The sequence below is a fragment of the Engraulis encrasicolus genome, chromosome 6 (genome assembly GCF_034702125.1).
Source record: "Engraulis encrasicolus isolate BLACKSEA-1 chromosome 6, IST_EnEncr_1.0, whole genome shotgun sequence".
Classification (NCBI taxonomy): domain Eukaryota; kingdom Metazoa; phylum Chordata; class Actinopteri; order Clupeiformes; family Engraulidae; genus Engraulis; species Engraulis encrasicolus.
This window is the reverse complement of record NC_085862.1, coordinates 2,022,568-2,028,625: the sequence shown is the minus strand read 5'-3', so window position 1 is coordinate 2,028,625 and position 6,058 is coordinate 2,022,568. Positions and strand designations below refer to the sequence as shown.

General features: G+C 51.5%; 1 pseudogene; it reads left to right on the top strand.

Annotated features, from left to right (window-relative positions):
- The first annotated feature begins 1,382 nt into the window (after positions 1-1,382).
- LOC134450510 (uncharacterized) lies at positions 1,383-4,960 on the top strand (annotated as a pseudogene).
- The last annotated feature ends 1,098 nt before the right edge of the window (positions 4,961-6,058 follow it).

The window sequence follows — 6,058 nt, the reverse complement described above, 5'->3', positions numbered from 1 at the left end:
GTGACAGACACAATGGTCCATATCATACATATGCAAATTACAAAAGGTTAAATAAGAGACAGGCAAGGATAAAATAAATGAAAAACACAAGATAGGCCTACAGCCATCAAACATAAAGACACTTTCTCCAATGTCGCCTGAGCTCAGAAGAGAACCTTACAGAACTCTTGGCCGGGTTTACCAGAGATTCATATTTATTTCTATTTTGGGAGCAATCCAGTCGTCCCATGAAATTAAACATTACATTTCTCAGGACTGCCTCACACCCAGGGATATTGGAGTGGACAAACAGACAGCTGACACTGGACCATCTGGGTATCCTCATCAGCAGTCTCATTGTGTTATTATATGCAACTTTTAGCTTCTGATAGCTGCTATGCTTATATTTACACCATAAATGGGCAGTGAACATGGGTGTGCAGAAGGCTCTAAACAGGGAGCACTTGACATTAAAAGAACACATGCTAAATTTTGCCATTTGCCAACATTATAAACTTTATGAATAAAAACTATGATAGTTTATAGGTAGAATAGGTTACAAGAGGCTACTAATAATTAAAAAAAAGTTTCTATATAATAATGATGATGCTTGGAAGCGCTATCACTTCATATCATGTGGTTGTTTTCTGGTCTGATGGGTATCAAAACGTTAAAACCATACTGCCCCCTTGTATCACGATACAGTATCCTGACTCTGAGTATCACGATTTCTCAGTTCGATACAATATTGTTACAGCCCTAATTCAGACACTGTGGAAACCTGTCACCAGGCACACACACACACCAATACAGATACTCAAATGTCACTGCGTGCTATACTATGCCTCCTGAGTGTTTCATTGCATTGGAAAAATCATTGTAAATCCTTCTTTTGTGTTCTTTACTGCAAGTTGCATTGAGGCCCTATCAGTTAGCCTGGTGACGCCATCCTATGTACTCCACCCAAAGATTTTGGCTCCGCACCTAGTCTGGCCTCCCCTCCTAGCTCGTTTCACTTACTGTTTAGCCAATCAGCAAACAGTTGAGAGTGGTGACACAGAACTCACCCGCGAAGTCCGTTACTGATTGGTTAAGGTGTAGAGCTTTCTCAACTGACATAATATACTTAATCATTTGTGTATTCGGTTATATGTTATGCTGTTTGTCATCTCCACTGTTCTGTTCACTTTATAGTCGCGGTCCCTTTAAGAGTTCCGATGACGTTTAATGTTGCCGGCTTTTCTGTCATGCGCGGCGCCATGTTTTTAGTCAGTTACAATAACTTAATAAACGCGACTCACAGAGTCTTAATGTGAGAAGTTGTACGGCTCGTTTCTCCGCCTTAAGGCAACTTCCACACTGGTGACCCCCGACGTTTGCTTACTGGACGTATCCAGATCGACATGACCGCCAACGCTGTGTCTCTCAAACTCCCCGAGTTCTGGGAATCCTCTCCTTCAGCCTGGTTCGCTCAAACTGAGGCACAGTTTGCCTTGCGTCAGATTACCGCCGACGAAACGAAATACTACTACGTGGTGTCTGCCCTCGGAAGTTCTACGGCATCGAGAGTGGTGAGCCTTCTTAAACGTCCTCCTCTGACAAGGAAATATGAAACTCTGAAGGAAAAGTTACTGAAAACGTTCGAACTGTCTGACACTGAGAGGGCCAGTAGACTTTTCTCTCTTCAAGGGCTCGGCGATAGCAAGCCCTCAGAGCTAATGGACCGAATGCTCGATCTGCTTGGCGACAACAAGCCAGATTTCCTTTTCCTCCACCTTTTCCTGCGCCAGCTGCCTGCTCATGTGAGAGCTGCTTTGGCCAACACTGCCAGCACGGATTGCAGAGAACTGACTGCTGAGGCTGACAAGTGTTTCCTGGCGGCTCAACAACAACCATGCGCAGCTGCTCTCCTCCCTGCTGGTGCTGTATCTGATGCTCTGGAGGATGATCACATGCTCATCGCAGCAGCGGCCCCGCGTCGGCAGCAGTCTTCTGGTTTGTGCTACTACCATGCCAGATTTGGCTCCAAGTCCAAGCAATGCCGTTCTCCATGCAGCTTCAGTGGAACGGGAAACGCCAAGGCCGGCGCTCACTAGTGGCCGTGAGCGTCGGCCATGCCGGCAGGCTGCTCTTCATCCACGACTCCATCTCCGGCCGGCGATTCCTCTGCGACACAGGGGCACAGCGGAGTCTACTGCCTGCTTCACAGGTGGACGTGGTGGCAGACACCCACGGCCCCCCCATGGAAGCCGCCAATGGAAGCCCTATCCGTACGTACGGCCCTAGACATGTTGAACTGTGTTTTGGAGGGCAACGCTTTAGCTGGGACTTTGTGACAGCCAAGGTTGCTGTTCCCCTCTTGGGTTCAGATTTTTTGTGCGCATATGGACTGTTAGTGGATGTTAAAAATCAGCGCTTGATCGACGCTGTCAGTTTCTGCTCTTATGCCTGCGCGCTCAGCGACTCTGACGCAGTACACCTCTCCAGCCTGCTCTCTGTCACCGACAGTTTCCAACGCCTGCTCGCCGAGTTCCCTGCACTCACTCAGCCCACCTTCTCCTCTTCCACGGCCAAGCACGGTGTCGAGCACCACATCGACACTACTGGCCCACCTGTGTACGCCCGCGCTCGACGCCTCGAGCCGAACAAGCTTGCCGTAGCCAAGACGGAGTTCGAGTCCATGGAGCGCCTGGGGATTGTGCGACGCTCCAACAGTCCTTGGGCCCCAAACCTGGAGGGGGCTGGCGTCCTTGCGGGGACTACCGACGGCTCAACGACGCGACAACGCCCGACCGCTACCCAGTGCCCCACATCCAGGATTTTTCAGCACACCTGGCTGGCAAGCTCATTTTTTCCAAAGTGGACTTGATCAGAGGATACCATCAGGTGCCCGTCCACCCTCTCGACATCCCAAAAACAGCTGTGATCACGCCATTTGGTTTGTTTGAATTCCTGCGCACACATTCGGGCTCAAGGACGCTGCTCAAACTTTCCAACGGCTCATGGACTCTGTGTTACGGGATCTGCCCTTTGTGTTTGTGTACCTTGACGACATCCTGGTGGCCAGCACATCACCTTCAGAGCACCTTTCGCACCTTCGCACTCTGTTTGAGCGGCTTACCGAGCACGGGCTCATCATTAATCCGGCCAAGTGCGAGTTCGGCCTGTCCGCCATAGACTTTCTGGGGCACAGAGTCACAAAGGACGGGATCGTTCCTCTTCCCTCGAAAGTGGAGGCCATCACCGCTTTCCCACGCCCAGTAACCATCAGAGCTTTACAGGAGTTCCTGGGCATGGTGAACTTTTACCACCGTTTTCTCCCCAGGGCCGCCCAAACCATGCGACCCTTGTATGAGGCTCTGAAAGGCGGCAAGCCTAAACACACTGTGGACTGGAGCCCGGAGAGAGACAAGGCTTTTGCGGACGCCAAAACAGCCCTGGCTAAGGCCGCCATGTTGGCCCATCCCGCCTCCTCTGTCCCGATTGCACTGACCACGGACGCCTCAGACTACGCGGTCGGTGCGGTCTTCGAGCAATGGGTGGGTGACGCTTGGCAGCCTCTCGCCTTTTTCAGCAGGCAGTTGCGTCCCAGTGAACGGAAGTATAGCACCTTCGACCGAGAGCTACTTGGTGTTTACCTGGCCATCCGACACTTTCGTTCACTGCTGGAGGGACGCCAGTTCACTGTCTTTGTGGACCACAAGCCGCTGACTTTTGCCATGTCCAAAGTCACTCAGCCATGGTCTGGTAGACAACAGCGGCAGCTCACTTACATTTCTGAGTTCACTACAGACATTACACACCTCTCTGGCAAGCACAACCCTGTCGCTGACTGCCTCTCCCGTGCTCTTGCGGCGGCAGTCCACCTCGGCCTGGACTACAGCGGCATGGCAGCAGAGCAGGCCGCGGACCCGGGAGTGCAGGCTCTTCGCTCATCTGCTACTGGACTACAGCTACAGGATGTGACATTCGACGAGGCTGGCACTACTCTACTGGAACAGTTTCAGGTGCCAGAACGACGTTTCGACCACGTCGACATCAACCTAGTTGGCCCACTTCCACCCTCGCACGGTTACACTCACGTGCTCACTATGGTCGACAGGACGCAAGGTGGGCTGAGGCTGTTCCACTGTCATCAACAACAGCAGCTGATGTGGCACGGGCATTTATTGGCACCTGGGTGTCACGTTTTGGCACCCCATCGGACATTTCATCAGACCGAGGCGCTCAGTTTACCTCTGAGCTTTGGAACGCTGTCGCAGGGAGCCTGGGAGTTAAACTCCACCGCACCACGGCCTACCACCCCCAGAGCAATGGCCTCTGTGAACGTTTTCACAGGTCAATGAAAGCCTCCCTGCGTTCCAGCCTGAAGGACAGTGCCTGGGCTGACAAACTCCCATGGGTCATGCTGGGCATTAGGACTGCACCAAAGGAGGACCTCCTGGCCTCCTCCGCGGAGCTTGTCTATGGTCAGCCATTACGGGTTCCCGGGGAGTTCGTCTCCAGCACAACGACCCCGTGGTCCGCCACACTCCAGCGCTCCAGCCTGTTGGACAATGCCAGACTGTTTGCTCCGCTTCCTACCTCCTGCCATGGTTTGCCGACCTCTCACGTCCCCAGTGGTCTTCGGTCCGCCGGCTATGTTTTCGTTCGAGTCGACTGCCACCGCGGACCTCTCCGTCCGCCTTACGACGGCCCTTTCCGCGTCTTGGAGGCGGGGGACAAGCACTTTGTGGTAGACATTGGGGGCAAGCCGGAGTGTATTTCTGTAGACCGCCTTAAACCAGCTCACCTAGATCTGGCCAGGCCTGTCGAGTTGGCGCAACCCCCGAGACGGAGACGGCCTCCGACTAGGCCCCCTCTTCCCATCCCTCCTGCCCCTTGGCCATGCCGCAGGGGTGGCCTACTGACAGACACAGAGGGGGTAGTTCCGCCTTCTCTCATTCAGCGGAGCCGCACTGGGCGTTCTCAACTGACATAATTCACTTAATCATTTGTGTATTCGGTTATATGTTATGCTGTTTGTCATCTCCACTGTTCTGTTCACTTTATAGTCGCGGTCCCTTTAAGAGTTCCGATGACGTTTAATGTTGCCGGCTTTTCTGTCATGCGCGGCGCCATGTTTTTAGTCAGTTACAATAACTTAATAAACGCGACTCACAGAGTCTTAATGTGAGAAGTTGTACGGCTCGTTTCTCCGCCTTAAGGCAACTTCCACAAAGGTAACATTATTCACACTTTTGTTTTGTTATTTGTATGCTCTTGCTACACTATATCATAACAGTCATGCTTATACAGCACAATCTGGGTTTTAATTTGAATTCAGAACTCCAATGAATTAAAATGGTGAGTAAAGTGAGATCAGACCATCTCCCCACCCTCCATGGAGACGGATCTGCATTGCAGAGAGAAAATTGACTACATGTGAAGGTAAATGGTGGCCGGTGCTTGTTTGACTTGGCTGACTGGACATTTGCTGTTAGTTCCATGCTTGGTTTACAAGTTGTTCACTTAGGGTAATTTTCCTTACAGTTGCGACTACAACCACATCCTACAAAAAACGGGTGCTTGCTTCAAGACGTCATATGAACCGGTGTTTAATTGTGGGGTGCGGAAACTTCGCGACCAGGTAAATTAATAAACTGTAATGCTTTCCTGCTTCGTGAGGCGTTAATAGAAATGAAAATTATATCTGCCCTGTCTTACGCTTATGTGTGGATATTGTTTCCACAGCCGAAGGTGGAGGTGCCAGCTTCTTGGCTGCAGCTCCAGCGTGCACTGTGGTCACTGTTTCTCTCCCTGGAGATTTTACTTGGACTGTGCGCGCCCAATGCGCTTGAGCGTGCGGGTGCGTGTGTGACTGTGTGAGCGTCTGTGCACTGTGTGGTGCCTACACTCGGCGCAGGCCGCAACTCTGACAGCGTGTGATTGTGTGTGTGTGTGTGTGTGTGTGTGGGGGGGGGGGGTGTTAGTGGGGTGGTCTAGGGAAAAGTGCAATTTTACATTTCTTTGACTAAGTGGATCGTTTTGTTTTTTTTCTTATCTGGGGTTAGCTGTGCTACTGTGAGAAGACATCTGG